Genomic DNA, 24,806 nt, shown 5'->3' with positions numbered 1-24,806 from the left:
TGGTTAGACTTTTCTCATTCTCCATGATGAAGTGTAGGTAACGGTCATGTTACTCCTTCCAAATCGATACCTCCAATTCTAGTCAACTCAATGGCACTTTCAGTTCTAGCTTAGGTGAACATGGACTCCCCTGGCAGGTCTTACTCATCCATGTTCAAATGTGCTCCAGTGTCAACCACTGTAGTGGGTAGCCATTCCAGCTTTGATCTGGAAGTTCCAACCCCCATTGAGACTTCGGCAACTGTCACGCCTACAAGGCGGGGCCAAGGGAGGCGCCTGGGGACCCGAGATCTGGATCGGCGGGTGCTCGCTCTGTTGCGGGTCGCTGGATAGTGGAGGTGGACCGAGCAGAGCTCCAGAGAACACTGCTGGACTGTGATACACCTTCCCCAGACTCCGCGACCTACCTATCCCTTAATTTGTAAGTTACGCCATTAAATAAATCTCCTTTTAACTACGTGGAGTGGCCTTAATAATTTCACCAATATCTGGTGCCCAATGTGGGGCAGTGAGACAGTGACTAGCCACATATCTGACATGAAATGTTACAGGTAAAAATGTTGATTGTAGATTATAATATTGAGAAAGTCACTTCCTGGCTTGAGGCAAGAGAGATCTGAGATTATAAGCTTTGATTTGATGGATCTTCTGAAAGCTAGTCTCACACAGGATCTGATCTCTTGCAAAGCTCCACTGAAACTAGCTACAGCCCAGTGAGTAAGGCAATCAATCACAGTCAGCTACAATGCTTTGAGATAAGTCCCTTGTAGTCAGGGTAGATACAGCACCACACCACATCTAAAACACTTGGAGGTGATAGGATAAAGTGGCAGCTAGTGCACTGCCAGGAGATAAAGTTTTTGTAACCAGGCTCCTGCTCAAATCACAGAGGAATATTTTCCTTTGCTAATTATGTAGCTAAATATTCACAATCCAATGGACAGGGGATACCTCCTTGAGTCTAATAAAGAACTCTGATGTATTATTGCACACTACCCTAAAAATGAATGTGTATGAGAGGGGCACAATACATGTCTACTGCTAACCCAGTACACATGAGTTTACCAGAACCCTGCTCTGAAGGGCTTGTACAAGTAGTTCTTCAAGTCATCTGTGCACAATAGAGACCCTGAAATTACTCATCAGAACATGAACACCTTCATGGGTGAAGGAGGGCATAATTGCTATTTATCAGAATGCCTTCCCTGGAAGTCAAAGACATACAGTCATTCTAAGTGCATTGCCATTCAGAGAAAGAAGTCGATCAGTGAATGGCTTGGAATCCTGGCATTTGTATGATACAAGTAGACTGGAGACATCTGAAAGAAGCCTGACTTCACAGGGATTTGAGTGTGAGTGTATTTCACATGTGTACTTACATGCATTGAAGCCCAAGGGAAGGCAACATAAACTTACTCAAAGGTCCATCATACAGCAGAATGAAAAACATTTCTTGGCTTGTGGACAAAAAAAGTAAAATTATAACCAAGAAGCAGACTCAGCCTCAATATAAAAAGAGCTTTACCACAGAAATGCCCAACAACAGTGAGAGGTTGCTATGTTATTCTCCTGTCTTAAAAATGTACATGCTGGGAACAAATGCATTCCTTTCACAGGCGTAAGAGAATGTTTGTGCAAAGAGTGAGCAGTTGCATACATAGCTCCCTTGACTTTTTAAAGATTATAATTTACAAATAGCTATCCTCACAAACAGTATGAAAAATCATTAGCTTTGCAATCCCAAGGATTGTGTGCATTGGAAAATAGTATATCTCAAAGGAAGGCAGACAGAGATAGCCTTATGCAGAAAATAAACACTGGAAATTTTCTAACGTGTTTATGGTCATTCATAATAGGTCATAAAGACAATAAAATTCAATGCCTTGACCATTAAGGAAAATCATAGTAGAATACTGTCAACAGCTGTTATTACCCCACAAATGTGAAAGTTCAAAATTCCATTCAAAATCTGCATTTGCTTATGTATAATTAAAATATTTAAACACAAATTTAAAACCCAAGGGATTTTCACTGATTCTTGAAGCCTTTGACTAACTACCATATTTCTTTAGAGTATTAATTTTTTGAAAACAGAGATGAATCTTCACTAAATTATGAAAGTAAAATAAACGTCACTGCCTTGTTCTCCGTTTTCTCATCTCTGGGCCAGCTCTTTTCTACTTTTATCTTTACTTTTTATCCTTCCTCTTTCCTGCCTTGCTGTAGTCAGGAAAGCTTTGAATTAAATCAAGTTCCATACCATTAAGATGGTGGAGGGTGATACACTCCTAATTGCAGATGGTTTTATATTTTAGCAATATTTCTGATATCTTAATCCTAATGTGATGAAATCATAAAAATATAATCTTGGGAAAAAGTCATGTCAACTCCAGTTGTTTAAGGGAGATTCTTGGCATCTGAATTTTCCTGAATGTATGGTATGTAGCAAGCCACATAACTAGTTATTCAAGTAATTAATCCTGCACTGTATTTACTTATCCCCATAATACCAAAGAGAAACGTTTGAGGTTTTTACATATTAGTAATAATAGCTGGATCTCACTTATTCAGGGTTCTATGTGCAAAGTACTGCATTAATCAGTTTTCATATGTCATCTAACCCTGTAGCCATCACACAATGAATTATATTGTGCTGTCATGGGGTTAGAGAGAAAAAAATGAAGGTACAAAACAATTGAGGAATTTGCTTGGAAGCAAGTGGTGTTCTCTCAGCTCTGTTTAAATCCACAACTGGGTTCTCATTCAAACTCAGTCAGGAGGCAGGGTTGTTAAACTCCAGTGAATTTAGGGGGCTCCATTATGTCAATTCTCTTTGGACTCAGTGAGAAGATTCAAAGCATAAACCATGGAGGCTGCCTAGTTTTATGGCAACTTGACACAAGTTAGAGTCACTGGAAATGAGGGAACCTCAAATGAAAAATGCCTCCATAAGATCCTATTGTAAGGCATTATCTTAATTACTGATTGATGAGGGATGGTCCAGCCCATTGTGGATGGTGCCATCCCTGGGCTGATGGTTCTGAGTTCTATAAGAAAGCAGGCTGATGGACTAGTCTACTCTGGTGACCAGTCTAGTGAATACCCTAACCGTCATCATAGAGCCTTTGTCCAGTGACTGATGGAGGCACCAGGCTGAGCTCTGGGAATCCATTCAATGAGAAAGAGGAGGGATTCTGCTGGCGGGGCACGTCGAGATCATGATGGGAAGACATGCAGAGATGATCGGCCACACTAGTAGAAGCCCATGAACTGTAGACTAGTAACTGTGGAGCCCCCATGGGACTGGACTAAGCCCTCTCGATATGGAAGACAGTTGTTTGGCTCAAACTGTTTGAGGGGTACCCAAGCAGGGTGATCGGATCCATCCCTAGTGCATGGGCAGGCTTTTGGGAGCCTGGTGCCTGTGGTGTGAAGCCTTGGTGCAGTGTGGAGGGGCATGGACCTGCCTACGCTCACTGTGCAGGACTCTGCTGACTCCCCATGGGAGACCTTGATTTGGGGGATGTGGAGATGTGGGGTGGCTTGGGAGGGAGGCCTGGGGGGTGGGAGGAGGGAGGAGGGGGGGGGATCTGTGGGTGGTATGTATGTAGAGTGAGTCGAAAATTTCTTAATAAAGAAACATGAAAAGAAAAAAAAAGCAGGCTGAGTAAGCCATGTGGCACAAACACCCCTCCATGTCCTCTGCATCAGCTCCTGCCTCCAGGTTCTTATCTTGAGTTCCTATTCTGACTGCCTTCCATGATGAACAACGATATGGAAGTGTAAGTCAAATAAACTCTTTCCTCCTCAAGTTGCTTTGGTCTTGGTGTTTCATCACAACAATGATAACCCTAATTATGACACCATCTATGAAAGTAGAGACTTCTATCTCTTTGCCTATCTCCTCTCCATCCAAAAGAAGACACAATGTTCATTTTTTTTTCTCGTCACTATTATATAGTGTATCTCTCACTTGGTAATTCTATCTGATAATCTACAAATAGAAATCCCTTCAATGAGGATCAAACATCAAATGAATAATACCAACCTGGAGTGCGCTGTCTCCTCAAAACCATCATGATCTCTGGGCTATGAGGCTCCATGACTGATGATTCAGGTGATTGGAAAGTTTGGCAGGGGGCTTCTTGGAATTGTCACAGGTTACCAAGTTGCATGTAGGGTGACATTTCAAGGTCTTTTGAGATTTTTTTATACCTAACTGGTCTTTAATCCTCTTATAGGAAGATCACAGAAGAACAAAATACATGCTAAGCTAATTTCCACTTTTGAAAGAGCATAAAACATTTTAGTTAACCCTTTTATTCACTTTTTCCAGGGCAATATTACCACTACCATTTTAGGTAAAGCTCCCATCTTAAGGCTCCTCTGTGGGAATAAAATATTCAGATGTCACTAAATTGAGAAAGATTGGAAAAATGAATACTGAAGAGAATGGGAGAGAATCTTTTTTATCATATTTTTAGAGGAAGTGTTACTGAAGATAAGTGATTAAATATTTTATAGAAATTATCATTTTAATTAAAGTGTGGTGTGGAGTACTAAGCACTAGAAAGGGGCTACTGGGGATGAAATCCTTGAAAACATACCAATTTAAAGCTATTAGCTGTAATATTAACCTTAGGGCCATCTATTAAGTTCCTAGCTGAATATTAAAATATATTAACAAAAGAGCAAACTATTGAACCCTTTCATCTAGCATGAAACTGTAGATTAGACAGTCAGTAGCACAATGAGTCATTTTAGGGTTATACATGGAATAGTGATGATGATTCAGATGGAACTCTATGCTATTTACTAACAATAATTGCTCTTTTTGATGTATAGATCAGAGTCTTCAACAGTCATAGTTTATTTCGCCATAACCATAGATCAGACACAGTGTAGACTACCACTCATACATGATGCTGCGGATGCCACTTTGGGTTCACATCCTCCATGGTCCATAAGCCTGACAAACCTCTGTTATTTATTCCTTCTCTCTGTTGGGGAGGGGCACTTCCATAATCATGGAACAATGTCATACAGTGTTTAAGTTCTACCACTTAGCAGGAATCTCTGAATACACATTCAAGTCTGTGTGGGTGCCATGAGCTCTTTCCTTTTATTTGGAAATAATTTTCTATTAGGTAGATGTAGTCACTTCTGTACCCATTTACCCACTGGAAATCAAATGAGATGTTTCCACGTTTAGGTGATCATTGTTAATGCCACTAAAAGTATTTATCTGTGGAGCTAAGCCTAGTCACATGTGTGTCCTTGTAGGAACACAAACTTGCATTTCCTTACAGTGTATACCTACAAATAGAATTGATGGACTGCTTGGCAAGTGCCTGTTTAGCATTTTGAGAAGTTGCCATGGTATTCTCCAGAGTGGAGGACCATTTTGTGCTCCTATGAACAGTAAGAGTCCCTTTCACTTTGTAGCAGTGAGGCTGGGAATCACCACTATTTTTTTTTTAATTTTAGGACAGCCAGTAAGTGTATGAGGCTCTCTCCATCTCTTGGTAGCCTTAATGTTCATTTCCCTCATGACTAATAATGGAGAACATTTTTTTATTTTGCAATCTATATTTTGTGTGGCTGGAAGTAAAGCATATTCAAATACTCTGTCTGTGTTTTAATTTGGGTTGTTTCCTAATTTTTAGTCTTGAGAATTCTTAACAAATTATGATGCAAATTCTTTGTCTAATGTATGATTTATAGACCTTTCTCCTCTGTACTATCTTGCTATTCCCTTAATAGGATTCTATAGAGAACAAATGTTTTTAATTCAATTTACCCCCTTTTTATTTAGTGAATCGTTGCTGGTGTTGTATCTAAGAATTCTTTCCCAATCAAATTTTTCCTCTAAGAATTTTTAAGTTTTGGCTTTGCATTAACATTTATTGTGCATTTTGAGTTAATTTCTGTTAATGGAGTCAAATACAGATGAAAATTGATTGTCTTCCAAGTGAACTCCCTCTCCCATTTTTGAAAAGACCCTGACCCTTGCCTGTTGAGTTGCTTTTGCAAATTTGAAAAAAGTCTGTTTATCACTTTCGTTTGAATCTATTTCAAATTTTTCTCTTGTTCCATCATTCCACATTTCAGTTTCTCCACAAATACTATAATGCCTACACCTGACAATACTTGTGTGGGTGTCCCCCAAAGGTGCATGTGTTAAACACTTGCTTTCCAAGATTGTGAAATTGGGAGGGTACAGCGAACCTTTAGCATGTGGGCTTCTGGGAAATCTTTAGGTCATTGGGAGTATGTCCTCAAAGGGATTGGGGAATTCCCATTGGTCCTATTTGTGTTTTTCCTGGCTCACAAGTTAAGCAGTTGATATCACTGTCATGTTTCCTTACCAAAGCTCCAAAGCAATGGGCCCACTCAGGTTCCATGTTGGTGAAACCAAACAAACGTTTTCACACCATCACCTCCTTCATCCCTGTTTCTTTGAAACAATGTTTCATGTGCAGAAAACTGGCCTTAACCATTTTTATGAAACCAAAGATGTCCTTGAACTCTTAATCTTCCTACCTCCACTTCCCAAGTGCTGGGATTACATATGCATGCCATCAAACCAAATCTATGCCATGCTGAGGATCATACCCTGGGATTCCTATACACTAACTGGGCAAGCACTCTACCAAATAAATGACATCCCTAATGCCAACACTTTCTCTTTATAATTTAATGCTTCAGATATTTCATTGTAGTGACTGAATTCTAAATGATACAACTTTTATAGCTTTAAGGAGACAATAATGTATGGCATTAAAGTTTGAATATTCCAGTTTCTTTGTATTTCCATGTACTTTATATATTCACTTCCTTGATATCTTCAAAAATAATTTCTCCTGTGCTACTGATTGAGAATGCATTAAATATAAATATTGACATTTTACCTAGAATAGGATCTTTCAACCCAGAAATAAGATATGTGTCTCCATCACTATCACCAGCATACTAATCTTACACACATTTCACTGTATTTATCTCAGAATATTTCATAGTGGAATGATCACAAATATCACTGTGTTTTTAACATCTCAATTTCTCAACTGTTTACTGCATTGTCTAAAAAATGTAATTCAGTTCTAACTACTTCACTTGAATACTGCAACCTTGTTAAATTCAATTTATTAATTCTAGTGTTTTAAACAAATTTTAGAATATTGTCATGTAGACAATCATACCACAAATAAGAAGAGTTTAATTTTTTCCTTTCTAATAATTTAGAAAGAAAAGAAACAAAGGGGGAAAATATCTCGTTTCATTTTCTAGAACAAATGCTTTTGCTAGATTTCAAGTTCTATATTGAGGAGGGTAGATGTGATTGACTAGTTCCTATCTTAGAAAGAAAACAATTAGCCTTTCACCAGTAAGTATGATGTTAGCTGTAGTGTTTTCATATATCAAAGCATTCTTTCTACTTCAAGTGAGCTGAGAGTTTGCATCCCAAATTGGACATTGAATTTTGTCAAATGCCTTTTCTGTGTCTCTTGATGTAAGTTGTCCATAGAATGTTATCTTACCATTTTAATGTCAACTGGGTCCATAGTAGTTTTCCCTCTTTTTTGCCAATGTTGAATACTTATTTCTTCTTTTATTTTACTGATTAATCTCATCTGAGATTATTAATTTTATTTATTGTTTTAAAAATCTAGTTTTGGGATGCCCATGGCTGCTTATGTTTATAATCTCATCAATCGTGAGGGAGAAGCAGATAACCACAAACTCAAGGCTAGCCTGGGCAACATAGCAAGTTCCAAGCCAGTCTGAGCTGTATAGCACTTCCCTCTCTGAAATGAGAGAGAGAGAGAGAGAGAGAGAGAGAGAGAGAGAGAGAGAGAGAGAGAGAGAGAGAAGAACTCACTAGTAGCTTTTAGTTAAAATTGATCTTTATGTTTATAATTTAATTTATTCTTGCTTTGAATTTTTTATTTCTTTACATCTCTTTGAAACTTAATATGATGATTTGAATGACAATGACCCCTAAAGGCTTATATATTTGAATCTTGGTCCTCAGTTAGTGGAACTGCTTGAGAAGGATTGGGAGGTGTGGCCTTATTGGAGGAGCTGTGACACTGGGGACAGGCTTTGAGATTTCAAAAGACTTACACCATTTTTCTTCCCCCTCTCTACCTTCTACTGATGGAGCCAGATGTCACCTCTCAGCTATCTGCCACTGTGACTTTACTCTGTCATCATGGACTCTAACCCTCTGGATCCAAAAACTCACTAAATACTTTCTTTTGTAAGTTGTCTTGGCCATAGTGTTTTGTCTCAGTGATAGAAAATTGCTACTACATTTAAATTATTGGTATCTTTTCATATGAATTTTTAAGGTCAGAAATTTTGTTCCAACACTGCCTAAGTGATTTACATAAATTTTAGTTGTTTATATTTTCATTTTCCTTCCACTCAAAAATAATTTTCAATAGCCCTTGACATTTCATCTTTGATGAATTATTTAATAATGTTTTAGTTAACATTTTTCTTTTTATATTTATCTGTGTGTGTATGTCTGTGATTATGTGCATGTGTTTGTGGGTGCCTTTGATTATGCCACAAAAGTGTATGAGATCCTCTGGACATAGAGTTAGAGGCAATTGTGAGCCCTTTGATGTGGGTACTAAGAATTGAACTCTAGTCCTTTAGTAGAACAGCAAGTCTTCTTAACTGCTGAGCCATTTCTCTAACCCCTGTTTCTGTTCAGCTTTCTAATATTAGGGTTTTCCCCTCATTACTTTGATATCATTTGCACATTTAATTTTATGATCACAAAACATACTTCAAATAATTCCAATCCTTTTCAACTTAATTGGTATTTCTTTGTGGTTTCACATTGTAGACTATGATGATGAATGTTCCATCTGAACCTGAAAGAATATGCTCTCTTCTATTTTGGCATGTGATATTTTACCAACGTTTTACAAAAGTGATTGATGATGTTGCTCAGATCTTCCATATATCATCTGAATTTTTATTTGCTTTTGTCAATATTTCTCTTCTCCTTTCATAACATTAATATTACAATTGATATTGTTCTATAAGTCCCTGGGGCTCTTTCTCTGTCCTCTCTCTCTCTCGTTTTCTCTCTAATTTTGGATCCCCTAGTGACATCTTAAAATACTGTTACTGTATTATTCTGCCCATTTTTTCTTTTATTGCTATTTTTAATGTTTTATATACCACTTTTATTTGCTGAAAATTTTGACTTTCTATTCTTTGCTAGATCATTTTTCCCTTGTTTCTTATGCATGTGTAATACAAACACTTCAGACTTTTTCTGTATTTCCAACATTTAGGTCTTCTTGTGGTTGATGCCATTTGATCTCCTTTTCTCCTCATAATTCCTTGGATTTCCCTGGTTTTCTGTATGTTGAGTGCTTTTAGATTTTATTGGGATATTTTGAATGCCACATTATCAATTCTAAATAAATTGTGTGTAGAATATTTGTTTGTGTTTTACCAGTCATTCATATTCTCAGCAGACTTAGTCGTTCACTCATTCTTAGTAGACTGTTTTTCCAACATCAATTAGTTTCAGAAGACTTTTGGGGATATCTGATCTACCCAGCTTGTTCATACTGCAACATACGGTGGTCCTCACTATAATTTGTTGCTCTAAGGTGTCGTTGAGATTTTGTTTCATGAATAAAGAATTGAGTGGTTTAAGACAAACACGGGTTTAAAGGGGCAATTTTTCTGATTACTTTCCATTGTCAGTTTCCCCACTCTGTTTATAAGATTCCCTATTCCTTGTGATCTTGTTAGAAACATGGAAAGTTGGGTGGGGGTATAGCTCAATTAGTAGGGAGCTTGCCTAACATGCACAAAGCCTTAGTTCAATCCCTAGTACTGCGTAAGTCAAGTATGATGATGCACAGATGTGTAATACTGTAATCTCAGCCTTTGAGAAGTCTGGAAGCAGGAAGATCAAGAGCTCAAGGTCTTCCGATTTCCACAAGTGCGCAAATTCACATCCCCTTCTTCATAAACAAAAAGGAAAGAGAATGAAGGGAAGGGATAGGGGAAAGGAAAGGAATGAAAGGGGAAGAGAAGAATTAGGAGAAGAGAGGTGAGGACCAGTCAGAGACTCCCTACACTGACTTCTAGAGTTGCCTTTGCCTCAGTGATGAGCAGAGGGGCTCTGAAAGGCCGTATTCTTCGTCAATATTACAGGCTTCAATCCCACAGTGTTTGCTGACACTACGCTGGTGGGGAAAGAAGGGATGCCACTGTGTTGTGATACTCACTTGGCAGGAAAAGTAGACAACTGTTTCCTTGGGATTTGACACTATGTACTAATGGGAAAGGAGGCAGGTGATGAAATGATAAACACATAAAACCTAAATGGTAGCCTTCAGCCAGACTATCTTTTTAGTCTACCCACTCTACTTGCATTTACACTGTTTAATGTTATGTTAGATGTTAGTTATTTAGGACAGAGCAGGTCATTTCTGTAGTTATAGACAGGATAGAGTGGACTATGTTCATTCCACTGTGTTTCATTCAAAAGTCACAGCCTTGGAAAATTCTAAAATGTGGATAGGAGAGAGGGAAAGATTATCTCATAGGAGTATGTATATGAAAGAGAATCAATTACAGGGCATGTTTGAAAAATAAATGTTAATAATGTTAAATAAATGTTAAAAATAAAATGAGACCTGCACAGGACACTTTTCTCTAGCACTTCCATGGCTTGAAGATGTAACGTGCCTAGGAACATGCCACTTCTCTTTTGCTTGCTCAGGGAAGACTCCATCTCTCTAAGTTGTATGACAAAGTTTGAGGTAAAGGCCTTGTTCCTACAGAAAGAATGTATGGTCCAACACTTGCTATAACTTGGTTGGTGAATCCCAGTAACTCCAGGGTTTAGTTCAGGAAGCTCATCCACAGATAGAAGCACATTGTCCAACTTCATAAATCACTCTGGCTGTTTTATTTTCCTGAGATGTATTCCTTCATCCTATTGATTAGTTTGTTTCTCCAGCAAGGGAAACAGGGTAAATTGTAGAGCCTTTTTAAAGACTATATACACTAATAAACAAATATTAATTAATTCACAGAAATTGCCAGCTTTAAACAGTAGGGCCCTCAATACCTAGCTACTTATTGCATGGCATATAACTTATTTTTTTGTCTCTAGCGCTTAGCATGCTGCCAAGCTCAGTGAGCACATACTCAATGTCCAATAACTACCTGTCAAATAAATAATAGATTTAATGAATAAAATAATTCTAATACATATAATGTTAGACATATAATTCATAGAACCATCCTTCTTGCTTTAATAGTAGTATTTTAGTCTCAGGTCCTACTTCCTCAGTAGGAATAAAATACCTGGGAATATCTAGTGTCTACTCCACTTCAACTCTTCCAAGAATCATTAATATTTTGCTAATGAGGGAAGAGACCTTTCAAAAGTCCAATAGCCAGAAAGTTATAGATTTAAGTTACAGACCCTTGAGCTTGATTCTGGAGCCTGTGACTATACCTTACATAACATACTATTTCTGGAGCCTGTAGCTATACCCAACACATCATACCACTTCTCAAGGAAGAACTTCAGAGCCTTTCCAGCAACCTGCCCATGTGTCATCTGGCCCTGCTGGCTTAGAGTCAAAAGTCTTGCCATTTTGTCCTCCACCAATACACATTATAGAACCTTCCCTGGCTTCATCAACTATGCCTCCTTACTTCATGCTTCCATATAAGGCTGTGAAACCAATCCAGCAATTCCTCTTCACACTACTAATGTCTACCGCAAAGGATTAGCCCAATCTACCCCTGTCCCTATTAGCTCTACTAGTAGTTCTTTTGGTCAAGTTTATGGCTAACACGTCCATAGATAAGTCATAGCATTTCAAACATAACACCTTGCATCTTTCAAAACAATTTCTTTTCATTTCAATACCTTCATGCTTAGTTACAGATTTTTTTGTGTGTGCATTATTACAAAAAGCAGTGACTTTTCTCATTTTCCAACAAAGTCTATCCAAGTGTGCAGAAGGTTAGACTGAAGTCATTAACTGAACTAATTCTCAGTCCTAAAAATTTAGTTATTTCACAAATGAACATAAGGGATCTGAATTATTGCTGAATCATTTTTGAACATGTATGGAAAAATTAAACTGTAAAAAAATTCTAGAAGCAAAATGTAGACTATGTTATTTAATGTGAACCAGAGGCTGAAAACACACTCCAACATTTTAAAAGATAGAAAGGCTATGCTGTCCATGAGCCACTGTATGCTATCAAGCTGTGTGAATGTTATCTATGGCAAAAGTTCTCAAATTTTGGAATACAACATCACACATACACAGAAAGAATAGTGTCAAGAAATGGCACTTCCTTAAGCTGTGACTAATCCCACTGAGAAGGATCTTTGTGACCGAAACCTAAACAAAAGTTTTTTTCCAACAATGCTGAGATTCACAAGGTTTAAAAACACTAGAACATACTTGACTCTCAAGACCAAAAGATCAGATAATATATACATGCAAAACACATCTCAATCAATTGTTAAATATCTCCAATCCAGCAAAACTATTCATATTAACTTATATTCACTTTCTTTTTTTTTTTTTTTTTTTTTGGTTTTTCAAGACAGGGTTTCTCTGTGTAGCTTTGCGCCTTTCCTGGAACTCGCTTTGGAGACCAGGCTGGCCTCGAACTCACAGAGATCCGCCTGGCTCTGCCTCCCGAGTGCTGGGATTAAAGGCGTGCGCCACCACCGCCCGGCTTCACTTTCTATTACTTAAATATCTCTTTGCAGAAAATAGTGTAGGTTACCCAATTTAAAAGTATGTTTTCCAACAACTTTTCCTAGAGCAAAAACAAAGTATAAACCCATAATTATAGTACAGTTTGGTTCTGATATACATAAGTGTACGGGGTCCATTTTATATGTGAAATCCAATCAAGTATGCCTTTGTCTTTTCTATGAGTTATAAAAACCACAATCCATGTTGTCAATTTATTTTCTGGGATGTGGGTGTTTGTATATATGTTTTGAATACACGGACCTTCCAACAGATGGGTAGATAGACAATTACAAAATTCTTTTTATTGTGTAGCCTGCTTAGATTTTACATCTCATTGCTAAAACTCAACAGAAGAAAATTTGTGTCAAAATCATTACAGAAATACTGAAATATTTCATGTGCACTTGCTTTAAAAAATCTTTAATAGCTCTATTAATACTTGTCAATCATCACAAGTTCTTAATCTTTTTGGCTTTTTAAATGTAATTCCTCTTTCTTTGTTGAAATCTTTTATTCTGTTACCTTTAGTATCTTCTACACAACTGCACATTTCTGAAATTAAAATACATTTCTTTCCACTTGATTTGTCTTCATCCCTTCAATTACCAAAGTTGTTTCTACAATTTACAAAAATACTCAAATTCCAAACTTTCTTGTCATTTGTTCAATCAAAACACTCACCTGAATGCTTTTCGGATAATTTTATTGTGTGTTTATTTCTGCCAGGCGAACAGTTTCCGAATGTCTAACAATAAATTACTACCTGTCTAGGGAAGTCATGCTGTTTGAAGGGTTTTCCTCGGCTCAGCTACTTGAAGAAAAATGAAATAGGCTCATTAACAAACAGACTTCATAAAGGAGAACAACATATATTCTGTAAAACTCAACTGTTGATATAGTCTGGGTCAGGCTAGTGACTAACGTTATCTTGTGATGGATTTTCTGAAAACACTGGTATTTATTCAAACCCAGAAATGGCACTTAGAACAGAAAGTAAATTAAACTTGAAAAAGAGAAATGCAACACTGATTCAAAATAACCCCTTCTTGGAACATATCCAGACACAATATTAAGTGCATGCAATCAGTTCCAAGCCATAGGTTAGAGAGTTCCCACAACTCACAGAAAATGTGCAATTTTCAGCCCCATGAACTGTCGTCACCACAAGAAGATGAAACAAGACTATAGTCTGACTCTGTCTCTGCTCACTATCAGGAAGAGAATTCTTACTATAGCATTTGCACAATCGCTGTGTCCTACTGCATGGAAAGGTGTTGAGATTGAACTACTGCAATCAAGGTAATGCCTTGAATCCCGAACATGATGTAGTTTAGACTCCATATATGATCTGCTGCAAATCAATTGGGCAGAAGTCCTGAAATGGTGCTTGCAGTCCTGTGATCCTCTTTTACAGCTCTTCCTAAATCATACAAGGTAAATGAGCCCATGGCTCCAACCTAAGTGTCCAGATAAGATGTGAAAAGCTCCTCCACCACTGAGTATTCCTCTATCTTGCAGTCTAATTATTTTGCATAGAACTACCAATGACTCCTAGTCCTGACATAGTGCCCAGACATAGGAACATACAGTTGGCATAAGTATATCACCATTTAATTACCCTGGTTCTTCATGACGAAGCTAAATTATTAAACAAAGAGTGTGACTGAAACACGTGATATTAGTTTAAATTATATGATTGTGGAAAATCAGCATCAAAGTACTTCCCAGAGGGTAGTAGAGTCAGGGACTAGTCATGTTGATGTCGCTCCTGCCAAGGAGGTCTGCTTGCCAGACTAGCATTCCACCAGGAGAGAAGAATCATTCTGTTCAATCACAGCTTGGCTTTGATAATATGCCATGCACAGAAGGAAACCATATGAAAGTGACAAATATATTTGAGAGAAGAAAACATATTGTTTATGTTCTCTTTCCCCACTCCAAATCCTGGACAGAGTAAGGAAGGGTATGGCTTTGGGGGAAGCTATCAATTGTTTTGCCTCATTATACAATCAGTATCGGTTCAGTCTTGAATAAAACAGATGTAGCCAAAGAGGATGAAAAGCCCCCTGGGCTAACCGGTCAGTTTTACTAGAGGGCCACACAAAATTTTAAAATAGAACCTTTACAAAAGCATCTGAAGGCCTCTCCTTTGAGAGAGAGGCCCAAGCTTCCATCACTTGGTTTGCTGTCTGCCTTTCTCAGCCAAGTTATCGTCCCTCTTCAAAGGAAACTGCCGTCAGTATTTCTATTTCACTGGAGAGAGTAAATAGATGTTTATTCACAAAATGTTGATACACATGTCAGATATAGATTTTTCCTATGATTTTCAGTTTGGTGGGTCAGGTTTGTGTGGTCATTTTTTTTTTTTTTTTTTTTTTGAGCCTCTGATCATCCTGGAAATCTGTTCAGACACACAAGTAAAAATAAATAAATAAACCCAGCTGTAAACACACCGTACGCTATGTCAGAGGAGCCACAGAGTGAGGCCCTCCATTACTCCCAACTATTCTCATCCAGAGACATTAACAGGCAAGGTGAAGTTCCCAAAGCCCATTCTTTAAATTGTTGACATTTAGCTCTCCCTCCAAAGTAGTTCAGCCAGCTAACTACTCCACCTCTTTATTCTATTCATGACGCCTTTTAGATCCATTGAATTCATCTCTTTCCATATCTCCCTTGAAGCATTTCATTCTTCGACTGTGTCTCTTTTAGAAAGGATTTCCTGTATCTCACAATGGCCTTGACTTGGTAGGGAACTCCAGAGGTACCTGAACTGAAGTTCTTCTAAATGCTACTAGGAAATGTAGAATTTGCTGTGGCAGACTGAGTTTTCTACAGTATCCCATTATGTGCCCATCTTATGTAATATGGATGTATCCCCATTGGGAAGCAAGCCAGTAAATGGGACTTTCCTTGACCCTGGGTGAACTTTGACCATGAATGGCACTTGGTCCTTTCTCAGACTCCATCATGAAACCTTGCTTCCACCTCAGGCCTCTGATAATCTCACTCTTGGAAGACAGCCACTACATGGGCAAAGAAACCATTAAGGTCCATAAAAGGTCATCTATAGAAGGAAACCGAGGGTCCTAGTCCATGCATAGAAAAGCTAAGCTTTCAACTAAGTGCCGGCACAAATGTACCAATTCTGTGAGTGGGGTATCGTGAAAGAGACAGTTCTAGTCAAAATTTGAGCCACCTAATAGCTGATCATGAAGTATAGATGAGCCTTTACTAAGTACACCAACAAAATTACAGGTGCTTATACTATATAGTTATCATGGCTCTGACTGTTGAGTTTTCATGTGAATTGCTATGTAGCCTTTAAGAAAACGTAAGTAGATACTTTGTGACATATTTGTGTATTGAAATTCTGCATTTGTGTTTATGCTAGTGAGTACATGTGTACATTTTAAAGCACAAACTAAGGGTATTAAATGATAATGCTCTGCTTCTTTTAATTGCTGGATCTAGCCATTCTGAATCTATTATCTGAATTCAACCTACCACAGCCCCATCCTGCCCTATCGAACTGATGAGAGATTTGGTTCCTTTGGGGATTCTCCCCCAGTACGCCATGGTCTGAGATCTGTCTTCTGTACTATCTAAAAGATGTCAAAAGCTATCTAATAGCTTTTGAAGATGAAACAAGCTATTCTCATGAGCAGTATATCTAATTTTATACATACTGGAACTCTTCATTATACATTGAAGTGACAGACATTTACTGAGAAGTTATTATATACTCATTGTACTTTGAACTGTGCTAAGCATTAAGTAAAAATAGATGAATTAGACACCTACATAACTTTTATAGGTGTTAAGAACATGCCCTGTAGCTGTAGAATCACTCGGGCTCTGTACACAGAGATAATCACAGAATCTCTTTTGGTTTTGTGAGTTAACTAAAGTTGAGCCGTGCTCAGAATAGTGAAGCTGTGACCCCTGACCTTTCAGCCAGGCTTTCCAGGTGCCTTTCACAACCTCACATTTAAGACACTATTACCTTTCTACACACAAATCAGTATTGCCACAAACACCAAGTCCTTATGGGAGTATCAGACGAATATTTATCGAGTTCTCATTCTCTATGCCAAGTTCTATTATGTTTCTAAAATGCGTTATTATCTCAATTCTCACCAAACCCCTATAATGTAGGTATTGTTATTATTTTTCAGATGACCAAACTGAAGCACAGGAAAGGTTTTCTGTCAAAAGTAGTTATGAATTGATTTTAAAAAGCCAGGAATTGAACCCAGAAGCATTTTGCTGAGACATTGCTCAATGCTAATCTATATAGCTGTGTTACTGTAGTGGTTAATATTGATTATCAGCCTAACAGACTTGAGAATCACCATGGAAACAAACCTTTGGGCATGTCTGGGAGGAAGTCTCCAGATTAGATTAATTGAGGGAAGTACAATCCTAAATATGGATAACACTGTTCTATAGGCTGGGGTCCTAGAATACTGAAAAAAGAGAAAGTAAGTTAAGCAGAACACTCATCTCTTTCTGCTTCTTGACTGAACACATGCAATATAATCAACTACCTCAAGCTCCTGCCGCCATGATTTCTTCACAATGATGGACCATACACTTGAACTGTGAGCCAGAATAGACCCTTCCTTCTAGACGTGCCACTGACAGATATTTTGTCCCAGCAACATATAAAGTAATTGATACAGTTATGAAAAAATTAGCAATGTGGAATGTGAAACCATAAGTCAAAGAACTTCCCACATTCTTCACAGTATACCATGTGTATACAAATGGGCTCTGTCTTAGTTACTGTTCTGTTGCTGGGAAGAGACCACGGCCAAGCCAGCTTACAGAAGAAAACATTTCAGTGAGGTTTGTTTACAGTTTCAGAGGATTAGTTCATGAACATTATGACGGGGCACACAGTGGCAGGCAGGCCTGGTATTACAGCAGTAGCTGAGAACTCACATTTGATCAGCAAGTTGCAGGCTGAGAGACAGAGAGGGGAAGCGTTGGGAAAGGAGGGGCAACAAGGCAAGATGTAGCTACCAAGGACACACCCTCCTTGACCTACTTCCTCTGGCTAGGATTCCTCTTCTAAAGTTTCCAGCACCTTCCAACTGGAGTCACGCCTCCACCCCCAGGAGCTTATAGAGGACATTTCATATTCAAGCCATAACAATTTCTGAGTTATGCCTCTGTCACTGTTTTAATAATAATCATTGCCACTCTGAGACATTGTTATGTGTGGTATATGCCCTATGATTCAAGAGAGTTGAAGCAGAAAAATTCCAAAGCCACCGCTCAGATAAAGCTATGGAGTAAGTTGCCTTTGCAATTAAGATTCCTTGGAAAATGTTAATGACTTATTAAAGAAAAAAAAAGTTGTTCAAATCACAACCATTTAGAATCAGATAAGTATTCATTCAGTCCCACAAATCAAGAACAAAAGCCCAGATAATACTGATTTCACAGGTTGTAACAATGAAGAAATTTTGACTTGTCAAATTCTGGAATAAAAATATACCCCAGAGACACATAAATTGGAAATAAGTAGATATTTCCTGTAGTGCGTGTGATACTCCTGTATACAAATGTAAAATAAAGATAAGCAGGAGTACCTTGGCCTTGTATAACATTTTTTAAAGCTAAATTTTGGTTTGTGGGAATTCAATAGGCATTGTAATGTCAAAAGCTTTCTACTCTGAAAAATAGATACTGGGCTTTTTCAGAGACATTATTACCTAAAATCTCCCTTTTTAATATAAGAAAACCAAAAATTAATGAATTCATATTAACAGACAGAGTTCCATAGTACTAAATGACAAAACTTAATTCTAATATTTAAGTATTTTGACTTTTACATTTAGGCTTAGGACCATATTTCAAAAGTGCTTACATAGTTACATAAGATTTAGAAGTGGAGGACTAATGGTTACATATAGACCTTTGCGTCATGACTTCAACTTTAAAAATAAGGCCAAAATTCTAACTGGGATAAATGAGACATAGTAATGGAATGATTTTGATTATGTAACTCTATTATCTCTGTGTCCAGTTTTAGCCAGAGATCTGAACTGAGCTCTGGAACCCACATGGGGATTTCAGTACTGACTGTTGTCTGAAATCTGTTTTTGTATTTGCAGGCATTATAATTTTGCTTTCTGTCAAGAAAAGAGATAGATATAAATGGACCATTCTTAAAGTAATTTTGAAAAATCCCAGTTGCTATTTCATGCCTTTTCTGTGAATGGCCCACTGTCTCATTCATCAGGAGGGTTACCATCATAGTGATCCACTACTGTGCATTTGCACAGGAATCCTAATATCAGGACAATGAATACACTGTAGAAAAGTCAAGTTTGTATTAATAATAATTTGTGGATGAATTTCAGAATTTTGAAATTTTTTTCCAAAATTATGTAACTTGTAAGAATTCTATCATCTATTTTGAGATGTCTTTTTCATGTACATCAGTGTGATTCCTATTATAAAAGCCAGCTATGGGTTTAGCACAATTTCAGGACTGATGCAAAGGCACAGGTGTAGAAAAAAAAAATAAAAGAAAATGTTGTTTATTTTTTTCTTTGATGAAAAAAGAGAAGAAAGATCCGAATGTAAGTCCCTCTGTGCTTCAGCTCTGTGAACTAAGGTAACAACTCTTGTGTCCATCACAAAGGTGTCATGGGTGGGGGGTAGTGCTGCAATTCTTTATAGCTGGTAGAAATAGCTCAAAAATCTCCACGAGTCTCCTTCAGATGCCCTCCTGTCCTCAATCTTCAAAAAGGAAGAACAGCACTCCTTGACCACAGAGCCCAGTGGTGTGAGTCTTTCAATTTTGTTGTCCTTTTCTTTTGTCTCGAAGGAGGCCTTCTTGTCAAGTCAGAATGAGAAGAATGTTTTGAAGCGTGAGAAAATTCAAATTTCCCAGTGAAAGCCTGGAGTTCATCAGCAGACCTGTGTGCGGCACTTACTCCAGGGGTCACTGGGTTATGCAACAGAACCTGTCTCCCTGCTCCCCAACTGAGGCTTTTCACCTGAAAACCATTCAGAATCTCTCTGAAGTTGATTAGCCTTCCAGGGAGCCAATTCATCTTGGCTGTGCTTTGTCATGTGACCCTATCCAGCCTGGGTCCCTGCTTTGATTATGTGCTATCTCCTTCTCCTTGATTAAATTTTAGTTAAGTCATTTCTCAGTTTAATTGATGGCAATGAAAAAGTTTGTTTGTATTACACTGCAATTTCTCTTATCAACCACATATAAGCTAACTATGCTAGTAGTTACATGCCAATGTAGAATTTTCATCCAGTCTTTTTTAACTGGATTTTCATTATCTGTGTGAAGACTAAAATTTAATTTTTGGGTGGTGAGAAATTGCCTGCTTCTTATATTACAGAGTTATAGTAAAAGTGGAGGTTTTATAATGTAATATTTAGAGGTATAATGAAATGAACACAGGCTTTTAGGACCAGATCTGGATTTAAATTCTACAACAGGACAAAAAATCGTGGGATCTCTCACAGCTAAATGATCTCATCTTAGAAATGAAACTACAAATACTAACTCATATCAGGTGCTCAAAGATTATAGACACACCTTTAGAGTAAGATATTCACTCTAATGTTGATTACTGTTTGCCTTAGCCTCGCCAATAATACCAACTACAATGAGAGAGCTTACTTTTACTTTCTCTTTTTAGTTTCCTCGATAATCAAGTGGTCAGTGATTTCCACTTTCTACGTTGAAACCCAGTTAGTAAATAAATACACCCTTAGTGTATCTTTCGATGATTTTTGCCTTAGGCAGGGATTTTTCACATTAAAAACTTTTTTTTCAGAGAGTCAAGATGATGGTAGTCGCACTTTGGACAGTAATGTGCAGATGATGGAACAAAAGAAAGTGGCAGCAGTCAGAAAAGCTCAATTTGGAATGCTGGGACAAAAAGCAGATGTAAGCATGTCCGTTAAGGATTAAAACCATAGGTCAGTTAAATAATCTGTTTAAAAATCTTGTCATTTTTCCCTGATCAAAATGAATAAAGTCTTTTTAAAATAAAATTTCTTTCAATTAAAAAAAAAATCTTGCATTGTGATTGGTTATCAGATTAAATGAGGAACCTCAGGAAAATCATGGGAAACTCTGTGTTGACTTGTTTAATCTCAGCTTATTCAGCTCAGTTGTGAGTACAAAAAATACCTGCCAGCGCCTAGACCTACATCTTTGAATTTCTACTCAAAGAAATTAACTGAATAAATTAATTGTGCTCACCTCCATAGTTGTCGATTATTTCTATTTGTAACACATTCCCATATCTGCTTATCAACATTGTAGGAGAAACAATTCAAATAAATGACTCTAAAGTTTTACCTCTCATCATGGCAACTGATTTTCTTTTTTCCAACTATGCTCCTCTTTCTTCTTCTACTCCTCCCCACTCATCTTTTTCCTTTTATTTTCCTCCCTTCTTTCTGCTCTTCCTCCTATTCCTTGTCTTAGCCCAGGCTATACAATCCCCTTGCTCACTCTTCTTTGTCAATGCTTAGCTTTTAATAGCCCTCTTCTTCCCCTCAAAGTCCAACCTGGGAAGCCCCCTTGGAAACCTCTTGACATGTTTTCCTATTTATTAAGTTATGAATCATGGTTAATAATTCAAACCACAAAGACAGCAAAATCTAAACCTTGGAATTATACACATTTTCATAGACAAAAGCATCAGAAATGCCAATTCCCTCCTTCCTCCTTTTGAGCAAAAACATCAAGACCCATGAACAAAGCAAATTCAAAACTAAGTTTGTCTACATTTTTCCTCATCTGGAATTACCTTATAAATTTTGAGTAGACTATGTGACATTATGTAAATCAGTGTTGTAGACTGACTAGAGATATTGCTAAGTAAACAATGAATAGTTTTTCTATGATAAAATAGCTCATCTCAAACAACCATAATAAGATAGTATTAATAACATAACTAACATCTACCTTCTCTTGAGGTCTTTTAAATACTTCTCTAGACTTTTCTATTGGCTGTTTCAGTAGGTGAACTTTACAAAGAATCTCAGGCTGTTCTTTTTAGCCTAAATTATCTCAGATTGAGAAAGGGAGAAGGAGGGAGAGAGGGAAGAAGAAGAGTGAGAAAGAGTTAAATTACACATGACCCATGGTTTGTTGATGCTTCCCAATAAGGATCTCTGAAGAATAAAGGGATGAGGAAGAACCTGTTCATACAGTACCTCTAGGAAAATTTCTGGTGTTCCTTAGTCATTTACACACACAACTAGCTAACTGATTCAGAAACTAAATGTAGCATGAATCTTAAAAGGTCTTATTAATAAAAACAAACCCAGAGCCAGGTATTGGGGTGAACGCTGAAAGATCAGAGAAACAGAACCAGCCACAGCTAACCTCACCTCTCCAATTCCTCAGCTGATCTTGTTTCCTCAAACTGGAAACCTCTGTGTCCTTATCCGAATGGATCTCAGCTGAACTGCTGCTCAAAAGCCTAAACGCTTAACAGATCTAATTTCTGGTTTTCATGCCTTATATAACTTTCTGCTTCCTGCCATCAGTTCTAGGGATTAAAGGCATGTGTCACCATGCCTGGCTGTTTCCAGGGTGTCTTTGAACTCAAATAGATCTGGATGGATCTCTGCCTCCAGAATGCTGGGATTAAAGGTGTGTGTGTGCCACCCATTTTCTGGCCTCTATGTCTATCTAGAGGCTGTTCTGTTCTCTGACCCCAGATAAGTTTATTAGGGTGCACAATGTATTGGGGAACATAATATCACCACAACTAAATAACTTTCAAACAAATTCATCCACTGTTCTAGGGAAGGAAGAGAAGGGGGAGCAAATGAGTTTCTGTATTTTCTGGCTCTTGTCTAGATAAAACATGTCATTTGCTCCCCTCCTCTTTTTTTTTTTTGGCCGTAAGTAATTCTACAGCTAGAAAACAAAAAACATGTAGTTTTCTGCTGGCAGATGTACAGTGCCAAGTTCAGTGGTCAAAGGTTGAAAAAGCTACCAGAAACACATAGAAACTGAGATGGGTTACTCAGTTACTACTGCATTTCTTACTCTGACACTCATTAACAATGAAAGCATCTAAATATTGAAGATTAAGTTTCCCAAAGTCTTAAAGGTGTTTTATAAACTGAGATTATTCTGAGGTCCCCCCAGAACTTTCTGTCTTGTTTTAATTTTTCCCAAATGAAGAGTTAACTGCAGCACTTGGCAAATATTTATTGACTTCATTTTGATGTCCCACAACATTGCTCAAATGCCTCCTGGGTGCCAAAGGGCTATCCAGGATCAAGTGATACGAAGAAAGAGTTCCCAGGCTGCAGAGGTAGCTATGTCAATGAAGTGTTCATTCTGTAAACAGGGGGTCCTGGGTTCCATTCCCAGCACCCATGTTTAAAAAAATGACAGGAGTAGCAATTCATGCCTGTAATTCTGGCTGGTGAAGTAGAGAAGGAAGATCCTTGGGGATTGCTGTCCAGCCAGTCTAGATGGATAAAAGAGCTCCAGGTTCATCAAGAGATCATGTCTCAAAAAATAAGATGAAAAGTGATTGAAGAAGACACCTGGTGTTGACCTCTGGCCAAGCATCCAAGTGCAAGTACACACCCCTCCCCCACCCCCACAAACAAGTTCCAGCTCTCAGACAATTCCAAGCTTACAGAGCATATTATGATCCAGTGGGACCAATCTTGTGCATATAAGATGTTTTATGATTCTTTTTTCCGGAGGTTAGCAAGGCTTTGGAAAATTAATAATAATAATAACAATGAGGATAAACTGACAAGTGTTCAAAGAAGGATGATGACCTCAGGAAATGACATGCCATTTGATCTGCAGAAGCACGTGGCATCAGGGACCGAGTAATGGAGTTGAACTTAGGCAGTGGGATCAAATCGAATTGCAGAGGACCTGTGTTGTGTGATCTGGCCAGGAGAGTAGGGGCAGAGCATTAGATAGGAATGACATGATCAGATGGGTTTTACAAAGGTAATTCCAGCTCAGTTACTGGTGCTGCATTAGGACAGAAGCAGGAACAGGAGGAGAACCATGTGATGGGCAGGTAAAGCATGCTGCAGGCCTAAACTCAGGCCAATGTCTAGCGCAATGGATAAGTGAGGTTGAGTTCTAGAGGGCTGGAGTGTTTGTGCTGACTTGTTCTTACCTCTTTGAGTGATTCTGTAGCTGGTGCTGGCACACTCACACTCTCTATAGCGACTGTGTGTAGGGGGAGGGGCAGACACAATTAAATTTTATACTTTCTCTCTTAAAGTATAGAACTTTGCTCTTCCCCCGAAATTTCAAAATTCTCTCTAGTTTGCAATTCAACTTCATTATAAAAAACTCATGATTACTCATCATTAATATATTGGTAAGTAAATTCTGTCTCTAAAAATCACCTTTTCAAGAAGTAAATGGTCTTTAATTTTGGCATACAACTTGAGTAGCTTACCTCAGATACATGACTTCATTATAAAATATTTTATTGACATTTGTTACTATCATGTACTGTTCACTTTACTGAGAAGTAGCCCAAAAGCTGGATATTGGTTTTTTTTTTTGTTTTTTTTTTATAATTTACCAACCTTCATGTCTCTACAGCCCAAGTCCAAGAAACTTTCTCACTGTATTTGGTTCATTCATTCACTCAACCAGCTTTTAATACAAACTGAAGTGCTTTCTAGAATGCCTTTCAGAATCTGCACTTTAAAGTTTCTCCCCTTTCTTTAGTCCTCTTTCTGAATGAATCAACACACTAGAGCTTGGAGTACAGAGCTGAGCATTTATGGCCAGGAATTTAGAGCCTCCACTTTGTCTATAATACAATATTTTTAGTGACTCCTGCTTTAGGAGATTTCAGCCCATGATCTCTTCACCCATTGCTATGGGAGAGCATTGAGGTAGAGAGGTACAGTGAACAGAGCCAATCCAGTTGAGAAATGAAAAGAGAGATCCTAGAGACAAGGTATAAACTCCAGTGCATCACCCCAGTGAGCTTCTTTCTCCTTTTAGGTTCTACACTCTCTTCC

This window comes from Peromyscus californicus, unplaced genomic scaffold (genome assembly GCF_007827085.1).
Source record: "Peromyscus californicus insignis strain IS unplaced genomic scaffold, ASM782708v3 Scaffold_16__1_contigs__length_79575227, whole genome shotgun sequence".
Taxonomy (NCBI): domain Eukaryota; kingdom Metazoa; phylum Chordata; class Mammalia; order Rodentia; family Cricetidae; genus Peromyscus; species Peromyscus californicus.
The sequence above is the reverse complement of the archived record's forward strand: the minus strand, read 5'-3'. Positions refer to the sequence as shown.